We start from the raw sequence: 24,925 nt of genomic DNA on the forward strand, positions 1-24,925 counted from the left end.
ATGCGACATTTAAGCACATGGCTTTGTTCAGTGACTATCACGCAAATCCTCCAAACCATAAACGGCATTTAATAAGAAGAAAATGAAGCGCTAAAAGAAAATTAACAGGGAGCACCGCTTATACAAGAGAGGGCTTTCCCTGAAAGACACACTCGTTATAGCAAAACTATAACTGAACATGGCTAAAAACACGCGAGTGGGAGTCGCGCAGGCCTATCTTCTTTCCTTTTTACACTTTAGACGAACAAAATCTTCCTTTAAATACAAGATGTGACCTCGATGTTCCGATGGTGTCCCTTTTTGGTATGTCACATACCGCCACACATCCAGATTGCAATTTACATAGAAGGAAAGTAATGAAGTACTTTTTAATGCTGAGAAAACAGCAGTTGCAAACTGCCTGCTAAGTTCTTGAAGCTGCCTATCGTCTGGTCTTGGTGGGTTTTCATAGCCTCTGTAGGATTTAAATGAGGCAAATGTTGGCAATGTTTTATAACATATCAGTTGAAACTGACCACATGTAAATAGCATCAAATATAATGTGTATTTGATTAGTATGTTCAGGAAGCTTTTGTATATCTTACAGTTATCCGAGGCAGAAGCACATGTATAACAATTAGGCAATTAGACAATGTGCTAATTAGAAAATGTGAAGTTTAACTTGTTTTAGACATGTTTCAGATGAAAATTTGGCAACTGTAAATAAAAAAATACACATGTCCCATTTGGTAGCATAAGAACATTAAATGTGTATGCATTCCGAAACAGAATGAAAAAACTGCTTACCTAATTAAATCGTCAGACAAGTTTTCTGTTTGGCTCCCACGTGCTCTCTTCAATGGGCCAGTTTTTCCACTTTATCAGGCATTGGTAGTCCTATTACAAACGTTTCATAAAAATTAAGTTTATATATTTAGCCGGTGAAAAATACGGGCCTCTACCGTGATTTTTCCCTTCAACACAAAGTTATGCTGTTCAAGATTCCCTAAACCTGCTTTATAATCTTTCTATAAATTCCGTAATATATCTAAAGTTAAACACAAGTACTACTAAGTTTAAGCCTTTATACGCATTAAAAAAAGTGTTCTTGGATAAAAACAATCTATTAAACAACAGTGCAAACAGCAAATTAACACTTACTTGTTTTACTTTTCTTCGATGAATTATTCTTTCTACTGGGTATTCTGTCCCTTGCTTTCTTTTTCTTCTTTTTGTGTCGTACAATAAAACCGATGACAAAGAATTTAATTGGGAGTAGTCGACCGTAAGACTTCCCTTTCGCTGGACACGCTCCGCCATTTTTATTTTTGTGCATATGGTAGATTTCAAGGCGGAATCCGTATACCCTTACGCGGGCTCAAATGTCCCGAATTTCTGGCGATGTCCTCATAACCCAAATTGTTCCCAAAACAGGTTGGCTTCCAATTGCATGTGAATTACACTTTGTCCGGTTACTATAAAAGATAAAACTGTCGTTTGAGCCTTCAGCGCGTTCTTCCTCTGTTTCCAGCAAGGCCCCTTCGTTGGCAAAAATTGAATTTTTTGTAGTGAAAAAAGAAAAAGAAACAAAACAACAACAACAACAACAACAAAAAACAAATGCAAAATTTTAACAATTTTGATAACTTCTCAAAACACTAAAAAAATTGCTCCAAGGCCAAATACTACGATTCGTTGATAATAATATAAGCACAAGACTTTCTTATATTAAAATGTTATTGACATTTTCACATAACTGTTTCAAGTAGTAAAAGCAGCACTTGAACTTTTTCCCAACCAACCTTCACAGCTTTAAAAAAAAAAAAAGAAGGAAAAATGGGTGCACAAAAATGCCTGTAAACCAAAAGTGAGACATCCTACAGCAATGGCCTTGTGGTTATGAAAAGACAAAGACTTCTTCAAAAATAATTGTGCGGCCAAAATGGCTTCAAGACCCTGGCGCTGCTTCCAAATACTAGCGTTTCTCAATTATGCAAAATAGGAGCTTCAACCTTCGCATGAACCTCGCAAGGAAGTATGACTTGAAAAACGCTCTCCAAGATAAAGAAAAGCACTGACGTAGTCTCACAATACAGTACACTGCAAATTTCTCAGAGACTCTCTTGTAAATAGCTTGATGACTCCTCAGGAGTCACTGAAAGCTATTTACGTGAGAGTCTCTGGACTGTGAGGAACATTAGAGTAGATGGAATCTGATTGCCACAAGTCAAGCTTGTTTACTTGTGCGCTTTAAAAAACTTAAGAAGCAAAAGAGAAACTCGCTTCGCTTTGAGATGAAAAAATTTTGCCATTGTTCACGGCGGGCCGCTTTTTATTTAAAATTACAAAACTTAAGATGATAACTGACAAATGATGAGGGAACGATAAGGAATTTAAAGCTCTACCAAAGACGATGGCTTCGCTTTGAGATGAAAAAATATTTTTTATTCGGTTCCAAGGTAGATTTGAACCCAAGCCCTCTTCCCCGGAGGGTATGTAGCATAATACTGCCCCACACATGCTCTCTACCTTCACAGTGAGTAATTTTTGTATTTAATGATTGTTTCTGGAGCCTGACTATCTGGTACCCGTGGGGCAATGATTTTAACAGCAAAATACTTTGGCCCACCAAAGAAGAATACACAAATGAGCACGGAACACCCTCAGGCGTTTCTCCATCGTATTTTCGCCTTTCATTTTGCGCAAAATTCCTATTTCAAAACCAATTTTTCCGTAAAATGGAAAGGGATTTTGTAGCTCCAAACCAGCCAAAGTAGCGTATTTTCTTTAGCCGAAAATGACAATTCGCTTACAGTATGGTTAAGACACAGAGACAGTCAGGCGTCTTTTACTGACAAATGATTATAATGGCTACACCTACATCTTGCCACCGGGGGTAGCGCGCTTCTTGAAACTCTTGCCGAATTTCAGACCAAAATATGTGATTTTTCCTAACCTACTTCAGACACGACCTTCTTGTCGATTGCATACCATTCCAATTCACCAAATAATCATGTCAACCTCCCAATAAACATACAAGAAGCTAAATTGGTTCAAAGACCTATATGAATTTGTCAAACATGTGGGTAGGACTTCGTTGGGCCTTCCAACTCCATTTTACTCGTGGAAACTATGACCAATTCCAGACCAGTCTCACACTATTCAGCAAAAAGTGGTCACAATCTATGCACTTCTTCAAACTAAAAAGGCTTCTGCGGTCAAAAGCGCCCTTAAATTTAAACAAGACTTTTTCTCTTATCCTTGTTAATCACAAATTTATAGAAGACGTTGTTTTTATGTGCGACATGTATGAAAAGTTTTAATATCTTCTCAGTTTCAATTCACCATGAGGGTCGTTTTTCATTACGAAGGTATTACGTATTAGGAATTAATTTAAATGTAAAAGCACTGACTCGGAGATATTAAGCTTAAAAGATTGTGAAACAATTTAAAACATCTCTTCTAATGAAGACCTTACCTGTTAATATATATTGCCAAATTTCGCTCTGCATGCAAACATCGTCTTTAAGACAACTTTTAATTTCAATCATTTAAGTTTAAGTGGGTGGCTCCCTAAGTTCCTCATAAAATTGTTCACAAACAGGTTTGCTTCAAATTGCATGTGAATTACACTTTGTTCGGTTACTATAAAAAATACAATTGTTGTTTTAGCCTTCAACGCTTTCTTCCTCTATTTCCAGCGGGGCCCCTTCGTTGGCAAAAATTGAATTTTTTGTAGTAAGAAAAAAATTAACAATTTTGATAACTTCTCACAACACTAAAAAAATTGCTCCAAGGCCAAACACTACGATTCGTTGATAATAATATAAGCACAAGACTTCCTTATATTAAAATGTTATTGATATTTTCACATAACTGTTTCAAGTAGTAAAGGCAGCACTTGAACTTTTTCCCAACCAACCGTCACAGCTTGTAATAAAAAAAAGAGGAAGGAAAAATGGGCGCACAAAAATGCCTGTAAACCAAAAGTAAGACGTCCAACAGCAATGCCCTTGTGGTTATGAAAAGACAAAGACTTCTTCAAAAATAATTGTGCGGCCAAAATGGTTTCAAGACCCTGGCGCTGCTTCCAAATACTAGCGTTTCTCAATTATGCAAAATAGGAGCTTCAACCTTCGCATGAACCTCGCAAGGAAGTATGACTTGAAAAACGCTCTCCAAGATAAAGAAAAGCACTGACATAGTCTCACAATACAGTACACTGCAATTTTCTCAGAGACTCTCTTGTAAATAGCTTGATGACTCCTCAGGAGTCATTGAAAGCTATTTACGTGAGAGTCTCTGGACTGTGAGGAACATTAGATTAGATGGAGTCTGATTGCCACAAGTCAAGCTTGTTTACTTGTGCGCTTTAATAAACCTTAGAAGCAAAAGGCAAACTCGCTTCGCATTGAGATGAAAACCTGATTTGGCCATTGTTCATGGCCGCTTTTTATTTGAAATTACAAAACTTAAGATGATAACTGACAAATGATGAGGGAACAATAAGGAATTTAAAGCTCTACCAAAGACAATGGCTTCGCTTTGAGATGAAAAAATAATTTTTATTCGGTTCCAAGGTAGATCTGAACCCAAGCCCTCTTCCCCGGAGGGCATGTAGCATAATACTGCCCCACACATGCTTGTCTACCTTCACAGTGAGTAATTTTTGTATTTAATGATTGTTTCTGGTGCCTGACTTTCTGGTACCCGTGGCGCAACGATTTTAACAGCTAATTACTTTGGGCCACTAAAGAAGAATGCACGCCGGAATGAGCACGGAACACCCTCAGGCGTTTCTCCATCTTATTTTCGCCTTTCATTTTGCGCGAAATCCCTGTTTCAAAACCAATTTTTCCGTAAAATGAAAAGGGATTTTGTAGCTCAAAACCAGCCAAAGTAGCGTATTTTCTTCAGCCGAAAATGAAACGGTTCGCTTATGCATAAGCGAACTTTCAATTTCGGCTAAAGAAAATGCGCAGCTTTGGCTGGTTGGTTAAGACACAGAGACAGTCAGGCGTCTGACAAATGATTATAATGGCTACATCTACATCTTGCCACCGGGGGTAGCGCGCTTCTTGAAACTCTTGCCGAATTTCAGACCAAAATATGTGATTTTTCCTAACCTACTTCAGACACGACCTTCTTGTCGATTGCATACCATTCAAATTCTCCAAATGATCATGTCAATCCCCCAATAAACATACAAGAAGCTAAATTGGTTCAAAGACCAATATGAATATGTCAAACATGTGAGTAGGACTTCGTTGGGCCTTCCAACTCCATTTTACTCGTGAAAACTATAACCAATTTCAGACCACTCTCACGCTATTCAGCAAAAAGTGGTAAATATCTATGCACTACTTCAAACTAAAAAGGCTTCCGCGATCAAAAGCGTCCTTAAATTTAAAGAAGACTCATCCTCTTATCCTTGTTAATCACAAATTTATAGAAGAAGTTGTTTTTATGTGCGTCATGCATGGAAAGTTTTAATATCTTCCTTTCAATTCACCATGAGGGTCGTTTTTCATTACGAAGGTATTACGTATTAGGAATTAATTTAAATGTAAAAGCCCTGACTCGGAGATATTAAGCTTAAAAGATTGTGAAACAATTTAAAACATCTCTTCTAATGAAGACCTTACCTGATAATATATATTGCGAAATTTCGCTCTGCATTCAAACATCGTCTTCAAGACAACATTTAATTTCCATCATTTAAGTTTAAGTGGGAGGCTCCCTACGTTCCTGATAAAGTTGTTCACAAACAAGTTTGCTTCAAATTACATGTGAATTACACTTTGTCCGGTTACTATAAAAATACAATTGTTGTTTTAGCCTTCAACGCTTTCTTCCTGTGTTTTCAGTGGGGTCTCTTTTTTGGCAAAAATTGAATGTTTTTGTCAGGTGAAAAAAAAAAAAAAAAAAAATTAACAATTTTGATAACTTCTCACAACACTAAAAAAATTGCTCCAAGGCCAAATACGACGATTTGATGATGATAATATAAGCACAAGACTTCCTTATATTGAAATGTTATTGATATTTTCACATAACTGTTTCAAGTAGTTCTACATCTTCGCATGAACCTTGCAAGGAAGTATGACTTGGAAAACGCTCTCCAAGATAAAGAAAAACACTGACGTAGTTTCACAATACAGTACACTGCAATTTTATGTTGGCACTCACGTAAATAGCTTTATGACTCCTCTCTGAGACCGTGAGGAATACAAGCTTGGCTTGTGGCAATCAGATTCCATCTAATCTAATAGATTAGATGGAATCTGATTGTTACAAGCCAAGCTTGTTTACTTGAGCGCTTTAAAAAACCTTGGAAGCAAAAGACAAACTCGCTTCGCTTTGAGATGAAAAACTGATTTGGCCATTGCTCATGGTCGCTTTTTATTTAAAATTACAAAACTTAAGATGATAACTGAGAAATGAAGAAGGAACAATAAGGAATTTAAAGCTCTACCAAAGACGATGGCTTCGCTTTGAGATGAAAGAATATTTTTTTATTCGGTTTTAAGGTAGATTTCAACCCAAGCCCTCTTCCCCGGAGGGCATATATCATAATACTGCCCCACACATGCTTCTCTATCTTCACAGTAAGTAATTTTTGTATTTAATGATTGTTTCTGGTGCCTGACTATCTGGTACCCGTGGCGCAACGATTTTAACCGCTAATTACTTTGGGCCGCCAAAGAAATACGCGAATGAGCACGGAACACCCTCAGGCGTTTCTCCATCTTAGTTTCGCCTTTCATTTTGCGCGAAATCCCTGTTTCAAAGGCAATTTTTCCGTAAAATGAAAAGGGATTTTGTAGCTCCCAACCAGCCAAAGTAGCGTATTTTCTTTAGCCGAAAATGACAGTTTGCTTATGGTTAAGCACATAGACAGTCAGGCGTCGTTTACTGACAAATGATTATGATAGCTACACCTACATCTTGCCACCGGGGTTATCGCGCTTCTTGAAACTCTTGCCAAATTTCAGATAAAAATATGTGATTTTTCCTAACCTACTTCAGACACGACGTTCTTGCGATTGTATACCATTCCAATTCACCAAATGATCATGTCAACCCCCCAATAAACATACAAGAAGCTAAATTGGTTCAAAATCGATATGAATATGTAAAACATGTGAGTAAGACTTCGTTGGGCCTTCCAACTCCAATTTACTCGTGAAAACTATAACCAATTCCAGACCAGTCTCACCCTATTCAGTAAAAAGTGGTCAAAATCTATGCACTACTTCAAACTAAAAAGGCTTCCGCGGTCAAAAGCGCCCTTTAAACAAGACTTGTCCTCTTATCCTTGTTAAACACAAATTTATAGAAGACGTTATTTTTATGTGCGTCATGCATCGAAAGTTTTAATATCTTCTTTTCAATTCACAATGAGGGTCGTTTTTCATCACGAAGGTATTACGTATTAGGAATTAATTTAAATATAAAAGCACTGACTCGGAGACATTAAGCTTAAAAGATTGTTAAACATTTTAAAACATCTCTTCTAATGAAGACGTTACCTGATAACATATATTGCGAAATTTCGCTCTGCATGCAAACATCGTCTTTAAGACAACATTTAATTTCAATTAAGTTTTAGTGGGTGGCTCCTTAAGTTCCTCATAACCCAAATTGTTCACAAAAAAAGTTTGCTTCAAATTACATGTGAATTACACTTTGGCCGGTTACTATAAAAATACAATTGTCGTTTTAGCCTTCAACGCTTTCTTCCTCTGTTTCCAGCGAGGTCCCTTCGTTGGCAAAAATTGTATTTTTTTGTCAGGTGAAAAATAAAAAAACAAAAAATTAACAATTTTGATAACTTCTCACAACACTAAAAAAATTGCTTTAAGGCCAAATACCACGATTCGATGATAATAATATAAGCACAAGACTTCTTTATATTGAACTGTTATTGATATTTTCACATAAATGTTCCAAGTAGTACTACATCTTCGCATGAACCTCGCAAGGAAGTATGACTTGGAAAACGCTCTCCAAGATAAAGAAAAAGACTGACATAGTTTCACAATACAGTACACCGCAATTTTATGTTGGCACTCACGTAAATAGCTTTATGACTCCTCTCTGAGACTGTGAGGAATACAAGCTTGGCTTGTGGCAATCAGATTCCATCTATTACAAGCATAGCTTGTTTACCTGAGCGCCTTAAAAAACCTTAGAAGCAAAAGACAAACTCGCTTCGCTTTGAGTTGAAAAACTGATTTGGCCAATGCTCATGGCCGCTTTTTATTTAAAATTACAAAACTTAAGATGATAACTGAGAAATGATGAGGGAACAATAAGGAATTTAAAGCTGTACCAAAGACTATGGTTTCGCTTTGAGATGAAAGAATATTTTTTTATTCGGTTCTAAGGTAGATTTGAACCCAAGCCCTCTTCCCCGGAGGGCATGAAGCATAATACTGCCCCACACATGCTTCTCTACCTTCACAGTGAGTAATTTTTGTATTTAATGATTGTTTCTGGTGCCTGACTATCTGGTACCCGTGTCGCAACGATTTTAACAGCTAATTACTTTGGGCCACTAAAGAAGAATACACGAATGAGCACGGAACACCCTCAGGCGTTTCTCCATCTTTTTTTCGCCTTTCATTTTGCGCGAAATCCCTGTTTCAAAACCAATTTTTCCGTAAAATGGAAAGGGATTTTGTAGCTCCCAACCAGCCAAAGTAGCGTATTTTCTATAGCCGAAAATGACAGTTCGCTTATGGGTAAGACACAGAGACAGTCAGGTGTCGTTTACTGACAAATGATTATGATAGCTACACCTACATCTTGCCAGCGGGGGTAGCGCGCTTCTTGAAACTCTTGCCGAATTTCAGATAAAAATATGTGATTTTTCCTAACCTACTTCAGACACGACGTTCTTGTCGATTGCATACCATTCCAATTCACCAAATAATCATGTCAACCCCCCAATAAACATACAAGAAGCTAAATTGGTTCAAAGACCGATATGAATATGTCAAACATGTGAGTACGACTTTGTTGGGCCTTCCAACTCCATTTTACTCGTGAAACTTTTTCCAGACCACTTTCACCCTATTCAGCGAAAAGTGGTCAAAATCTATAAGGAAACAATAAGCAAGGAACTGCACAACGAAAATGCTGCAGATATACGCAGTCTTGCAGAAATTTGAGTCAAAATCTATGCATTACTTTAAACTAAAAAGGCTTCCGCGGTCAAAAGCGCCCTTAAATTTGAACAAGACTTATCCTCTTATCCTTGTTAATCACAAATTTATAGAAGACGTTGTTTTTATGTGCCTCATGCATGGAAAGTTTTAATGTCCTCTTTTCAATTTACCATGAGGATCGTTTTTTCATTAGGGAAGGTATTACGGATTAGGAATGAATTTAAATATAAAAGTGCTCAGGACTCGAAGATATTAAGCTTAAAGGATTGTTAAACACTTTTAAACATCTCTTCTAATGAAGACCTTACCTGATAATATATATTGCGAAATTTCGCTCTGTATGCAAACGTCGTCTTCATGGCAACATTTAATTTCAATCATTTATAAGTTTAAGTGGGAGGCTCCCTAATTAAGTTCCTCATAACCCAAATTGCGCCTTCGTTCGGTGTGGTCAGTTACAACACCCCATTTATCCTACCGTCCCATCTACTTTGTACTTTTTCTTATGTGAATTTCTTTCGGATACAATGTAATTTCATTTTATATAAATATACACACATTTTTTTTCATTTTGTCCTTTATTTCTACTTTATTTCATTTTTTTGTATCTTAATTTATTATTATTATTATTATTATTATTATTATTATTATTATTATTATTATTATTATTATTTTATTTTTTTTAAAATTTTTTTTCGGGTTTCGGGATGTTCCGGAATCTATGTTCCTGGTTTTATCGACGGCCAGCGATTTTCGCCACCGATTGATGGGGACCCACTTAGCGATTTTTTTTCGCCGATCGCGGCCATGTGGTAGTTGGAAAAACTCATGCGATAAAATCGCCAGTTGTGTCGCTGGCTTAAGGACACAAATGATGGATCCAAGAAATAATTCCGCAGTGTATGTTAACATAAAACTACAAGGCTAATTCTCTGACCCTTTAGTTGGTTGGAAACTGTTTATGTCGACCGATGTTTTTAGATATTGGTCTACATTCCAAGCAACGTACAACATACAATGAATGCACTAGCGAATTAACTGTGTAGTGTATGTTTACAAGTGCTAAGTGAAATCGCGAAGTTCCCACTGAGCCTGGTTAGCTCTAGTAGGAAAACTAAACCTGGAAAGATTTCTGCACAGCCCCATACATTAATTATACAGGCACCGCTGTCATACTAACCCCCTTCCAAAAATGGCGAAGGTGAAAGACAATAAATGCTCTGAAATCGAAGTAGTGGACATGTTGATGCAATTTTGAAGCCTTGACTTTGCGCTTAATTTTGATGACCAGTTCCAAGCGACAGCGAAAAGCACCGGTGAAAAAATGAAAAAACAACAACAACAATTTGAAAACAACTATTTTCCTCGTATGCCTTTCCTTGCTACTCGGTAGCCAGCAAAACCCTTGGATGGACGTTTGCCTTACGTTACATGACCACATACCGCGGGCTCTGAAATTGATTCCTCTTATTTTTCTCGGCACTTCGTACCTCATTCGGGAATCTTCAGAAAATCTGTTTCTCGATTTACTCCTGAATACTTTGAGGAATCAAAAGAAAAACGGCTCAAGTTCGTCAATTTCTTTTCAGTTTTTAGAGGCGTACTTATTTTTAGTATCGGCACTAATCACTCAACTCGTGTCGTCGTCACGGGCCGGAAATATGTCCTCGGATTTGAATAAAATGTTCATCTTTTCATGCAATTCTTACTGAGAACTGATGCATTTAAGCAAATCAATCAAAAAATTAAATTCCTTTTATAGCTCTGTTTATAGGCTGTAAGTAAACCATACTGTTTCTGTCCAATTGCATTTGAAACGTGCTCAATCCATGTACCCCAAAACGAAATATCGCAGGGGTCACTGAAGAGATAATTGTTTCACCTTGGTACGTCACGAAGAAGAGCTTTTTCGTGCTTTACACAGAAAACAGATCAAAGCTTGTTAAATCTGACAGAGCACCGAATCCAGAGATTTAACTTCAAAGATATTGTGATGTGAAAAAGTACAGTCTTTCTATAATTACTAAGCAGAAGTCGTGTCTCTCGCTAACAGCTTATCACGGGCCCAAATCTCTAGGTTCTTTCCGGTTAATTCTGTAAGGAATCTGCTTTCTAGTTAACAGCGTATCGCTTCGAGGTCTCTTGCTTCTTTTTCTGTTAGTTCTGTGAAGAATGTGATTGAACACAATCATTGCTCATCCGTGCTTTTAGACTTCAGTTCCGTCTTCATTGGTTGATCTGCTGTAGCCACATAATCCATTTTTGCCGGGTTCGCATATGTATTCATGACAGCAAGTGAAGTAACAACAAAAGTAAGTGCCACACAGACAAAACAGGACTACTATGAGCATGCTAACCAAACCGAAATGGGCGTCAAAGTTTCCTGAAGACTGCTCGCCACTCTTGTCCTGTCCGTGAACGAAACCACAACTTCCTAGGAACAGAGAGAGGAGCACCGAGATTTCAGCGTAATTTATCATTTTTTGTTGTAGTAATTGCTCTTACTAAGGGCGAGCTCTGTTGGTCGGTTAAAACAAAGTTTCCTTTGACGGTTTTGTTCGTAGACGTCAACAGAAGCAGAGCATTCCTATATATACTCCATAGATAACAGTGATACGCCTCTCCCTGGAGAGCCGGATGCTCTTAGCCTCTCCCTATAGGAGTAGTGTACGTAAGATTTTTTCGTGTGTGTGGCCGCGCGTGTAATAGTGGTAGTTGGTCTGAAATTTTCCCGGGAGGTGGGCGACACATCCTCACTAAATTTCGATGAGTCTCTAAATCTTGATCCTGATATTTGAAAAATCACCGTGCTGAAAACACCTAATTTTTTCATATCCGTTTTCAGAGGTGAATTTTACGTGACAGAAGCTAGCGTTACTGAAAAATACCTTGAAAATGTTGGATAGTATGTATTACATCTCTTAAAGTTTCTCCCTTTTTCGTTTGAAGCGAAAAAAGACTCTGATATCTTTAGACCAGGAGCCAGCCTTGGATATAAGCTTTCGCGTTTTCCTTGGTTTTTCTGTCTGACTAAACCATAAATGCCAAACTTGCGGAGTGGCCTTGTAGCAAGTCTACGTTGCTGTGAATTATCAGTACTACTGAGATTTTTTCGTCATTTTGGGTCATCCAGCTGGTATCTATAGAAAGTCTAATTTTCGGGACGTTTGAATTGCTTTAGAACGGTACCATTCTTTTACCTGGAGTCGATTTAGGCATTACATTTAGAGCGGTTTTCAATCAAGTGTGGTAAAACCAAAACAAAAGTAATTACTCTGGCCAATGGCAAAAGCTGTAAACAACACAACGAGCCAATCAGAATTCAAAGCAAATACATGTTACTGGCGTCAAGCGCGGGAAAACGCGTGCGGCCAAAATACGATTGGTTTTGGTTTGGATTCGGATTGGTTGAGAAAGTGGCGCGAGTTTTGTTAACCAATCACAGAACGTAGTAATAAAAAACCAAAGCAAACGCGAAATTACTTTCGACACTCAATTGAAAACCGCTCTATCTTGCCAATTTTAATCAAGTTGCTGTTTATTTCTTACCGTAATTAATATAAATTATGCTTTATTCTATACTGCTGAAAGGATGCTAAAAAAAAAAAAAAAAAAACACCGCTCGGTTGTTAATCGCCATAGGTAATAGAAATAAACTTACTTGTCGTAATGATACCAGCGAAAATGAGAACACTCAGCATAAAATCCACGCTCATTTTTGTCCAATATTTGCTCAAACTGTTCTTGTCTACCGCTTTATCAGACCAGCATAGACAAGGAATCAACATTCACAAAGAAGTGCGTTCGCTGGCGCGTCCAATCGACCTAATTACGTTTTACCAGTCATTTAAGGGAACAATACTATGGCTTGGCAAAAAGAAATCTTGATGACCTGGTGTTTGTGTACTCAAAAAACACCGTAAGCAACGTTAACACTGGTAGAACGTAGCTGCATGGCTTTCTCATCAGAAATAGTGTGCAATGGCTCTCTACGACCGCTGTGGCTGTTCAAATCCTTTTTACCCGTTTTTGCGTCAGTGCAATCCACTCATTTTTGGCTGCTCGACGGTTTGTTTTGGTTTTTCTCTATTGGGAGCCTTATTAGTCCGGACCGCCCGGTCTTCTTTGTTAGAAGTGTTAATAATACTTTTCAGTCTTACTCCGATCATGATGAGATCACCAATTCAATGAAAATGCAAATATAACCACCGTTGGTTGAAAACTACGAATGAATGTTGTATCGCTAGCGCGCTAGCACTAAAGCCAGCGACACACTTGGCGATTTTATATGCTGCATGATCACGGCGAATTTGATCGCCAGCGCAACATGAAACATTCCGGAAAATCCCGGAACACGAAAAAAAAAATAATAAAATAAAATAAATAATAATAAATTAAGATACAAAAGAAAAATGGAATAACATAAAAATAAAGGAAAAAGATTTTAAAAAAAGCGTGTGTGTATATTTATATCAAATGAAATTATATTGTATCCAAAAGGAATTCATATAAGAAGAAGTACGGAGTAGGTGGGACGGTAGGATAAATGGGGTGTCGTAACTGACCACACTGAATGAAGGCGCAAGTACTTTCCCGCCATTTGCAGCACGAGTTTATCGTCCGCTGCGCCAGAAATGGATCATGCAGTTCCAGCTCGGCTGGAATACGCGAATGAGCACGGAACACCCTTAGGCGTTTCTCCATCGTATTTTCTCTTTTCATTTTGCGCGAAATCCCTGTTTCAAAACCAATTTTTCGGTAAAATGGAAAAGGGTTTTGTAGCTCCAAACCAGCCAAAGTAGCGTAAAATTCAAACACAATAGAGTTGATGTTCGCGGGCTTAAATATGTTTTTGGCCCGACTCAGGCTCATTTTAGCGGCGAGGGCTTAAAATGAGTTCTGAGAAGGGCCAAAAACATATTTACGCCCAAGAACATCAACTCTATTACTATTATAATAATTTCAAAGGACATTCAGAAAAGGAATCAAAGACAGTACCGTAAGAGATATCTTGAACGCTGCCAGCGTCGCGTCGGCGTTTATTTTACAGTTATTTCATTGTACAAAAGTTTTCATTGTCGCATAAGCTTTAAACCTCGACAGAACACCGCAAAATTTGTCGAAAGAATATTTGCTTCTGAGTTTTGAAAGGCAAACTAACAGAACTTTTTAAACAGTGAAGACATGGTCGCTTACAATTGTTCAGAAATTAATTGTGCAAGTGCTAACGTAGACAAACTGTTTACCTTCACCTCGCCGCCGGCCATGGAGCTACTTAAGGCATTATTTCCATCATCGCCCACGAGTTTCTACAAGTCCTCTTCTCTAGCTAGCTGAGACGGCTGGGAATTTGTTCTTCGTTAGGTTTTTCAGCCATTTTGTAGCTCAAAACAATTTTTTGCTGATGGCAGCGCTTCCAGCCAAAAAAGCAAGAAAACGGTGCGAACAGTTGAATGGTTTCCAGTTCTGATTGGCTGGCTACATTATTTTCTTGTTTCTCATTGGCTTAGAGCAGCGGACTAAAAGCTGAATTCTCCATTTTAGCCCGCAAAATACGCCGCAATGCCCGATGAAATTATTCTCCAAATTAATGATCATGTTAACCCGCTTCAAACATACAAGAACCTCAATCGTTTCAAAGACCGATATGAATATGTCAAACATATGAGTAGGACTTCGTTGGGCCTTCCAACTCCATTTTACTCGTGAAAACTATAACCAATTCCAGGCCAGTCTCACCCTATTCCGCAAAAAGTTGTCAAAATCTATTCACTACTTCAACTGATTTCAAATGAAACCACACAAACGGTGTCTATTCTAGAAAAGGTAAACCTTTGCTGTAATGGACACCGTTTGTTTAGTTTCAAACCATCCAAAATACAGTATGTGTTTAACCCGTAGCTAACTGCTTGCTTATGGTTGAGACACCGGAACACCAATGCTTCTTTTACTGGCAAATTAAGGCTGCACCTGCATTTTCATTGTCATTCCTTTTATTTACTCCAATTGGTTTCTTGATTAATTCTCTCTAATTGCCTTCAGATAGCGCCTCACTAAAAGAAAATTTTAAAAGCGGCAAATTTCGTTTTAAAACGTCTCTTCTAGTGAAGACCTTACCGCGAAATTTCGCTCTGCATGCAAACGTCGTCTTTAAGACATAATTTAATTTCAATCATTTAAGTTTAAGTGGGTGGCTCCCTTTATTCAAGAAGAAATTGGGGACATTTGAGCCTGCGAATGTGATATCCTGCGGTAGCTTTAGCCTTGAAGCGAAGAAAGCGAACGCAAAATGTATAAAGAAAATGTATGGAGAATGAAATATTTGATGGAATAGTTCTTGAAGAATTAGGAAATGCAAAAATGTGTATGCCAGACATGGTAGACTGATTTATTACAAAACACGTTGTACACAAATGAAAGTGGAGACTTCAAATTTCATGTGTCCTTTTGAACGTTTTCTGCAGGCAGTTTTAACGCGAAAAATTACAAGGCGTAGAGGGAGAATTATCGACAACATCAGAAATCATAGTTTATAACCAACGATTATCGTAAAACAAAATGCGATCGTTAAAATGTGTATGCAGGAATGAAAAATATATAAGTTAAAATAACTCACCGTGTGTCTCACAGCTCCGTACCATTAATTTCGATGTTTCCTTTTTGCTTTTGAAAACCACGAAAAATGGACTTCAGTGAACATCCCATGGCATTCCACGTTAAAATCCTGAAATCTGCTATCTTTGAACTGCGATATTTCGGCCGCTTGTACCCCAATTTTGCTCCAAAAAACACCATTTGAAAGCCATTTTCCTCCAGTTTTACGTTGACGCAATATTTTAGATCAGTGGTTTCACCACTTAACATAAACTACGGTTGTGTATGCCTAACTTTTGCTTCTCATCAGCCGTATATGAGCCCATAGTCATCGTTTTTGCCCAGCGGTTATTACCATTTTTTTTTTTGCATACAGCTATGTCGGAATATTTTACGTGGCAAGAACAGTTAAAAACGGATTTTTAACTCAACATTTCGGAAAATACGTCATCCTTGCACTATATCTTCAAACAGAGAGCTGGAACATACCTAACTATAAGAATACCGCACAAGGCACTGTTAAAATGGAGAGAGCTAAAGCAAGTAATAGTGAATATCTCTTACCTGGAGCTCTTACAACTGACTGCATCAAATTTACCCGTTATGATTAAGGATGAAAATGAAAGGCTTGAAGAGTGTTTGAGAATTCTAGTTGCGAAAATTTATTCCCAGAGCCGTGGTCTACGTGGAGGAAAGAGAGTCTCTTTTTGCAATCAGACAAAATCGATTCAAGTGAATCTGGATGAACTGGTAAATGTTAGCAGCCTCCAAAAACGACTTCAAAAATGTGAGGAGGATAAAAAAGAACGGGAAGAGAATCTTCAAGAGCTTGAAAGAGATGCGAGGCGCTGTCACAAGAAATCTTGGATGAACAAACTAAGGTGAAAAATCTTGAGGGTGCAGTAAAAAATCTTCAGGGTAATGTAAGAAATCTTGAGTGCGATGTAAAAAATCTTGAGGGTGTGATAGAAAGACAACACAAAGAGGAAACAGAGAACTCTCAGCATATCTGGACCACCTTGAAGATAACTCAATTTGCATTAATTGCAACGAGGGTATGAAAAACAGAGGTCATCAACTACATGAAGTAGGAAAACGGCAAAGGAGCAGAAAAATAAAGGAACTAAAGACCAGGGCTGAAAGGGCCCTTTGGTTTTTAGAATCCTTTGGACTCTCACTCGAATCTATCCGAATGAAAGATGTCAATGGCAAATTAACTGAAATGGAATGTTGTTCGAATAACAACAGATTGTCTTTCCAGAAGCTTGCAGAGAATGAGAAGGACACTGTTAGAGCCCTTTTATATGTTTTGGATAAGTGTTGCGTGGGGGATGCTGCATATCATGAAATTTCAATGATAGTGGATGATGTTCCACGCAGTTACTTAATCAAGCAGTGCAGGAGTGATATAAACTCAATTTCCCACATTGCAAGAATGCCAGGGAAACACCCAGGGGTCCAAATGAGTTTTACAGATGAGCTGAGAACACAGATCCGAAAAAAGGTAACTTTTTATTAATAAATAGTATAAGATCTGAGACTATCTAATCCTTACCGTGATCAGCATCAAATTTCTCCTTGTATTATCAATGCTCATTCAACCCCTGAGGTTATGAGAATTAATGATGTGATCACCCAAGGTGAATTTTCTTGAAATATTAATAACTTCTCCCCAATACTTTTATTTTAAGTATAGGGACATGATAGGAGAATTTGTTCTTTGCTATTAGGGGTTTAAGGGTTAAATATTATTGGCTATAGGTAGAGGCTGGTGACCAACAAAAGCAAAAGGTACGAATATCAAGTGATGGTGCAAAGATGTCTAGGATATCCAATTTTATTGTGCTCTCATTTGCCTTGCTTTGTGATGGAGAAAAAGTCATGTCTGCCAAAGGTATGTAAAATTCCATTTTGTTTTATGAATAACTGGCCAAAAAAATATAGTTTTGGTGACAACAGTAATTATCTTATTACATGTAGGTTACCACATATTTGGGATTGTTTCCGGAAAAGAAGATTATGATGTTCTCAAAGTTTCTTGTAAGGAGTTGTTTGGAGAAATAAACAAGCTCATAGCTGAGGGTGAAATTGACGTGGACGATAAGAAGATCCCTTTGGAATTCTATCTGTCCGGGGATTACAAGGTACAACAATTCTCTCAAATAACATTCTGTATTTTTCTGTCCTATTTCTCCTGGTTCTCACCATCTTGGATATACCACTTAGCTTCCTGTTCTCTCTTCTCTTACTTTCCATTCAATTCCCGCTCCTTTAACTCCCAGGTTCACACCCCTTTACTCCTGGGGTCTTGCCCCTTGTCCTCTCCCTCTGCTATATAAATTACAAAAACATGTTTCCTTTTAGTTCCTTTTACTAGTTATGGGAATGAACAATGCCATGGCTGATTATGCCTGTATCTACGGTAAAGTGCACAAGCAGGCACGGTAGGTCCAATGAATTGAGGCATAAGAATTTGACAGTTTTCAGAATATTATTGTTACATGTACATTTAGCCTTACCAGTTAATTCAATAACAACATTGTGTTTGGACAGGTGGGACACATCTAAACCAGAAAACCATTACTGGAGGGATGACACTAAACGAACACTAGCAGAAAACAGGGTGCTGGCAGAGAAATCTACCAACAACTACGGCTGCACCAAACAACCCTTACTGAACATCCCAATTGATAACATCAGAGTGGATGAACTTCACCTATTTCTTCGAGTGACAGGTTTTTGTTAATACATGGATAAATAAAGAAAAGTTTGATCTCCATGTGACCTATTGATGTGTAACATATATTCTCTATTATTAATTTAAAAGAGCAATATTTTCCATTACAGCTGTATATCTCGAAGTAAAAAGAAAAACGGATATGCTTTTTTTCCTCTAGATATACTGAAAAGGAACATTGTAAAGGATGCCTTACAACGAGATCAGAAGGAAAACATCAACAGAGCATCATCAGCGAGAACAAATACCCACCTGGAAAAGGTTGTTGCGGCCATCAACAATTGCGGTGTTAGTTTTAGCGTGTGGGAGAAAAGGAATGCAGATGGGAAAGCAAGTGGACTGCATGAATGGACAAGTATGGTTGGAAACGAAAAAAAAAGGTGCTGAGCAATTTGCCTAAAGAATTTCCGAACATTCTAGAAACAGAGCACTGTGACACCATCAGTCAAATATGGAAGGTAGGATGTTAGTTTTTGGTCATGAACAGCTGTTACTCTCATACTCTTGGAATAAACTGCTGTTTATAATAATTGATCTGAATGACTACATGACTGATGTGCAAAGTATAGCCTCTCTGTTTAGCTCCTTTCCTAACCTCCCCCCCACCCCCACCCCCCCAAAGGTGTTCCTAAAAACCTCCATTGCATGGTCAGATTTCTTTAGCAGCAACCATTAAAAATACATGTAAGTAGCAAGCATGAAACAATAAAAACATGCTTATACAGCAATAATAATTATTGCTCTATAAACATGTTTTTTTTGTTGTTGTTTCATACACATCTTCATTCACCTGTTACTATCCTCATTCTGGTTGATGTATTTTTTTCAGGGCTTCAATGAATTGTATGAAATATTTTCATCTTGGCAGCCTTCTGGACCTCTTGTAGATTCCTTCTTTGGCAAGGTATGAAAAGTAACTAATTAAACCTGTCCATCATTATTGCAAAGGAGTTGTTCAAACCTCTATCTCTATGCAGTTCAGGACAGGTCATATAAAAATAGGGTTAGTGCAAATCAGAAAATGCCCTTACTTTTTCAGTTCAAAATGTATATTTTAGTTCAGTCAAAGCTCACACTGTGTTAACTACCTCTTATTACTTAACTTCAAACAGGCAACCAAATGGATAAAACTGTTTTTGTCACTTGGTGGAGAGGTAATTGGTTTTGGAAATGCAGCTATCACCCCTTATCTTCACATCCTGATGTACCATGTACCGAAATTCCTGAAGCATGACACCTGTCTAAAAGCATTACTGGCCAAGGAGTGGAGAAAACAAATGATATTGTTTGCTCTATCTACCACAACAAGAGCAATAGGCATGATGCCTGCAAGGAGGCTATACTGGCTCTTAAAAGAATTGATCACCTACAGGATTTTGAAAGATTGCCACATCAGTACACGAAGCCTGAACCAATTGCCACAAACGGCATAAGAAAGACAGTCGCTAAACTGAAACAACAAGAGGTCAAAATTGATAGATAGAACACAAAACCCAGAATTGACCTTTGAGATCTAAATACAAAACATGCGACATTTAAGCACATGGCTTTGTTCAGTGACTATCACGCAAATCCTCCAAACCATAAACGGCATTTAATAAGAAGAAAATGAAGCGCTAAAAGAAAATTAACAGGGAGCACCGCTTATGCAAGAGAGGGCTTTCCCTGAAAAACACACTCGTTATAGCAAAACTATAACTGAACATGGCTAAAAACACGCGAGTGGGAGTCGCGCAGGCCTATCTTCTTTCCTTTTTACACTTTAGACGAACAAAATCTTCCTTTAAATACAAGATGTGACCTCGATGTTCCGATGGTGTCCCTTTTTGGTATGTCACATACCGCCACACATCCAGATTGCAATTTACATAGAAGGAAAGTAATGAAGTACTTTTTAATGCTGAGAAAACAGCAGTTGCAAACTGCCTGCTAAGTTCTTGAAGCTGCCTATCGTCTGGTCTTGGTGGGTTTTCATAGCCTCTGTAGGATTTAAATGAGGCAAATGTTGGCAATGTTTTATAACATATCAGTTGAAACTGACCACATGTAAATAGCATCAAATATAATGTGTATTTGATTAGTATGTTCAGGAAGCTTTTGTATATCTTACAGTTATCCGAGGCAGAAGCACATGTATAACAATTAGGCAATTAGACAATGTGCTAATTAGAAAAAGGGAAGTTTAACTTGTTTTAGACATGTTTCAGATGAAAATTTGGCAACTGTAAATAAAAAAATACACATGTCCCATTTGGTAGCATAAGAACATTAAATGTGTATGCATTCCGAAACAGAATGAGCAACTGCTTACCTAATTAAATCGTCAGACAAGTTTTCTGTTTGGCTCCCATGCGCTCTCTTCAATGGGCCAGTTTTTCCACTTTATCAGGTATTGGTAGTCCTATTACAAACGTTTCATAAAAATTAAGTTTATATATTTAGCCGGTGAAAAATACGGGCCTCTACCGTGATTTTTCCCTTCAACACAAAGTTGTGCTGTTCAAGATTCCCTAAACGTGCTTTATAATCTTTCTATAAATTCCGTAATATATCTAAAGTTAAACACAAGTACTAATAAGTTTAAGCCTTTATACGCATTAAAAAAAGTGTTCTTGGATAAAAACAATCTATTAAACAACAGTGCAAACAGCAAATTAACACTTACTTGTTTTACTTTTCTTCGATGAATTATTCTTTCTACTGGGTATTCTGTCCCTTGCTTTCTTTTTCTTCTTTTTGTGTCGTACAATAAAACCGATGACAAAGAATTTAATTGGGAGTAGTCGACCGTACGACTTCGCTTTCGCTGGACACGCTCCGCCATTTTTATTTTTGTGCATATGGTAGATTTCAAGGCGGAATCCGCATACCCTTACGCGGGCTCAAATGTCCCGAATTTCTGGCGATGTCCTCATAACCCAAATTGTTCCCAAAACAGGTTTGCTTCCAATTGCATGTGAATTACACTTTGTCCGGTTACTATAAAAGATAAAACTGTCGTTTGAGCCTTCAGCGCTTTCTTCCTCTGTTTCCAGCAAGGCCCCTTCGTTGGCAAAAATTGAATTTTTTGTAGTGAAAAAAGAAAAAGAAACAAAACAACAACAACAACAAAAAAACAAATGCAAAATTTTAACAATTTTGATAACTTCTCAAAACACTAAAAAAATTGCTCCAAGGCCAAATACTACGATTCGCTGATAATAATATAAGCACAAGACTTTCTTATATTAAAATGTTATTGACATTTTCACATAACTGTTTCAAGTAGTAAAAGCAGCACTTGAACTTTTTCCCAACCAACCGTCACAGCTTTAAAAAAAAAAAGAAGGAAAAATGGGTGCACAAAAATGCCTGTAAACCAAAAGTGAGACATCCTACAGCAATGCCCTTGTGGTTATGAAAAGACAAAGACTTCTTCAAAAATAATTGTGCGGCCAAAATGGCTTCAAGACCCTGGCGCTGCTTCCAAATACTAGCGTTTCTCAATTATGCAAAATAGGAGCTTCAACCTTCGCATGAACCTTGCAAGGAAGTATGACTTGAAAAACGCTCTCCAAGATAAAGAAAAGCACTGACATAGTCTCACAATACAGTACACTGCAATTTCTCAACGACTCTCTCGTAAATAGCTTGATGACTCCTCAGGAGGCACTGAAAGCTATTTACGTGAGAGTCTCTGGACTGTGAGGAACAGTAGATTAGATGGAATCTAATTGCCAAAAGTCAAGCTTGTTTACTTGTGCGCTTTAAAAAACCTTAGAAGCAAAAGAGAAACTCGCTTCGCTTTGAGATGAAAAAATTTTGCCATTGTTCACGGCGGGCCGCTTTTTATTTAAAATTACAAAACTTAAGATGATAACTGACAAATGATGAGGGAACAATAAGGAATTTAAAGCTCTATCAAAGACAATGGCTTCGCTTTGAGATGAAAAAATATTTTTTATTCGGTTCCAAGGTAGATTTGAACCCAAGCCCTCTTCCCCGGAGGGCAGGTAGCATAATACTGCCCCACACATGCTCTCTACCTTCACAGTGAGTAATTTTTGTATTTAATGATTGTTTCTGGTGCCTGACTATCTGGTACCCGTGGCGCAATGATTTTAACAGCAAAATACTTTGGCCCACCAAAGAAGAATACACAAATGAGCACGGAACACCCTCAGGCGTTTCTCCATCGTATTTTCGCCTTTCATTTTGCGCGAAATCCCTATTTCAAAACCAATTTTTCCGTAAAATGGAAAGGGATTTTGTAGCTCCAAACCAGCCAAAGTAGCGTATTTTCTTTAGCCGAAAATGACAATTCGCTTACAGTATGGTTAAGACACAGAGACAGTCAGGTGTCGTTTACTGACAAATGATTATGATAGCTACACGTACATCTTGCCACCGGGGGTAGCGCGCTTCTTGAAACTCTTGCCGAATTTCAGACCAAAATATGTGATTGTTCCTAACCTACTTCAGACACGACCTTCTTGTCAATTGCATACCATTCCAATTCACCAAATGATCATGTCAACCTCCCAATAAACATACAAGAAGCTAAATTGGTTCAAAGACCTATATGAATTTGTCAAACATGTGGGTAGGACTTCGTTGGGCCTTCCAACTCCATTTTACTCGTGGAAACTATGACCAATTCCAGACCAGTCTCACACTATTCGGCAAAAAGTTGTCAAAATCTATGCACTACTTGAAACTAAAAAGGCTTCTGCGGTCAAAAGCGCCCTTAAATTTAAACAAGACTTATCCTCTTATCCTTGTTAATCACAAATTTATAGAAGACGTTGTTTTTATGTGCGTCATGCATGGAAAGTTTTAATATCTTCCTTTCAATTCACCATGAGGGTCGTTTTTTCATTACGAAGGTATTACGGATTAGGAATTAATTTAAATATAAAAGCACTGACTCGGAGATATTAAGCTTAAAGGATTATTTAACACTTTAAAACATCTCTTTTAATGAAGACCTTACCTGATAATATATATTGCGAAATTTTCGCTCTGTAAGCAAACATCATCTTTAAGACAACATTTAATTTCAATCATTTAAGTTTAAGTGGGTGGCTCCTTAATAAGCTCCTCATAATCCAAATTGTTCATAAGACAGGTTCGCTTCAAATTGCATGTGAATTACACTTTGTCCGTTTACTATAAAAAATACAAGTGTTGTTTTAGCCTTCAACGCTTTCTTCCTCTGTTTCCAGCGGGGCCCCTTTGTTGGCAAAAATTGAATTTTTTGTAGTAAGAAAAAAATTAACAATTTTGATAACTTCTCACAACACTAAAAAGATTGCTCCAAGGCCAAACACTACGATTCGTTGATAATAATATAAGGGCAAGGCTTCCTTATATTAAAATGTTATTGATATTTTCACATAACTGTTTCAAGTAGTAAAAGCAGCACTTAAACTTTATCCCAACCAACCTTCACAGCTTGTAAAAAAAAAAAAGAAGAAGGAAAAATGGGTGCACAAAAATGCATGTAAACCAAAAGTGAGACATCCTACAGCAATGCCCTTGTGGTTATGAAAAGACAAAGACTTCTTTAAATAAAATCGTGCGGCCGGATGGTTTCAAGACCCTGGCACTGCTTCCAAATACTAGCGTTTCAGTCAATTATGCAAAATACGAGCTTCAACCTTCGCATGAACCTCGCAAGGAAGTATGTCTTGAATAACGCTCTCCAAGATAAAGAAAAGCACTGACATAGTTTCACAATACAGTACATTGCAATTTTCTCAGAGACTCTCTCGTAAATAGTTTTATGACTCCTCAGGAGTCATAAAGCCATTTACGTGAGGGTCTCTGAGACTGTGAGGAACATTAGATTAGATGGAATCTGATTGCCACAAGCCAAGCTTGTTTACTTGTGCGCTTTAATAAACCTTAGAAACAAAAGACAAACTCCCTTCGCTTTGAGATGAAAAAAATTTGGCCATTGTTCGTGGCCGCTTTGTATTTAAAATTACAAAACTTAAGATGATAACTGACAAATGATGAGGGAACAATAAGGAATTTAAAGCTCTATCAAAGATGATGGCTTCGCTTTGAGATGAAAGAATATTTTTTTTATTCGGTTCTAAGGTAGATCTGAACCCAAGCCCTCTTCCCCGGAGGGCATGTAGCATAATACTGCCCCACACATGCTTCTCTACCTTCACAGTGAGTAATTGTTGTATTTAATGATTGTTTCTGGTGCCTGACTATCTGGTACCCGTGGCGCAACGATTTTAACAGCTAATTACTTTGGGCCACTAAAGAAGAATACATGAATGAGCACGGAACATCCTCAGGCGTTTCTCCATCTTATTTTCGCCTTTCATTTTGCGCGAAATCCCTGTTTCAAAACCAATTTTTCCGTAAAATGGAAAGAGATTTTGCAGCTCCAAACAAGCCAAAGTAGCGTATTTTCTTTAGCCGAAAATGACAGGTTGCTTATGGT

General features: G+C 37.7%; 2 long non-coding RNA genes and 1 pseudogene across 3 annotated transcripts; 1 reads left to right on the forward strand and 2 right to left on the reverse strand.

Annotated features, from left to right (window-relative positions):
- Nucleotides 1-46: 46 nt before the first annotated feature.
- LOC146475081 (uncharacterized) lies at nucleotides 47-16,001 on the reverse strand. The gene is made up of 4 exons (XR_014866114.1): nucleotides 15,769-16,001; nucleotides 1,141-1,454; nucleotides 787-876; nucleotides 47-454 (listed from the first exon to the last, which is right to left on the reverse strand). It is a non-coding gene; the product is annotated as an uncharacterized LOC146475081 (long non-coding RNA).
- A 636-nt stretch (nucleotides 16,002-16,637) lies between these two features.
- Nucleotides 16,638-19,970, forward strand: LOC146475082 (uncharacterized; annotated as a pseudogene). The gene is made up of 7 exons (XR_014866102.1): nucleotides 16,638-17,640; nucleotides 17,727-17,890; nucleotides 18,111-18,190; nucleotides 18,300-18,481; nucleotides 18,644-18,941; nucleotides 19,313-19,387; nucleotides 19,596-19,970. The product of XR_014866102.1 is annotated as an uncharacterized LOC146475082 (transcript).
- Nucleotides 19,971-20,058: 88 nt separating this feature from the next.
- LOC146475083 (uncharacterized) lies at nucleotides 20,059-21,559 on the reverse strand. Its single transcript, XR_014866116.1, has 3 exons — nucleotides 21,149-21,559; nucleotides 20,795-20,884; nucleotides 20,059-20,463 (listed from the first exon to the last, which is right to left on the reverse strand). It is a non-coding gene; the product is annotated as an uncharacterized LOC146475083 (long non-coding RNA).
- Between the last annotated feature and the right edge of the window lie 3,366 nt (nucleotides 21,560-24,925).

Source organism: Pavona decussata, unplaced genomic scaffold, assembly GCF_977016875.1.
Source record: "Pavona decussata unplaced genomic scaffold, jaPavDecu1.1 SCAFFOLD_87, whole genome shotgun sequence".
Classification (NCBI taxonomy): Eukaryota; Metazoa; Cnidaria; class Anthozoa; order Scleractinia; family Agariciidae; genus Pavona; species Pavona decussata.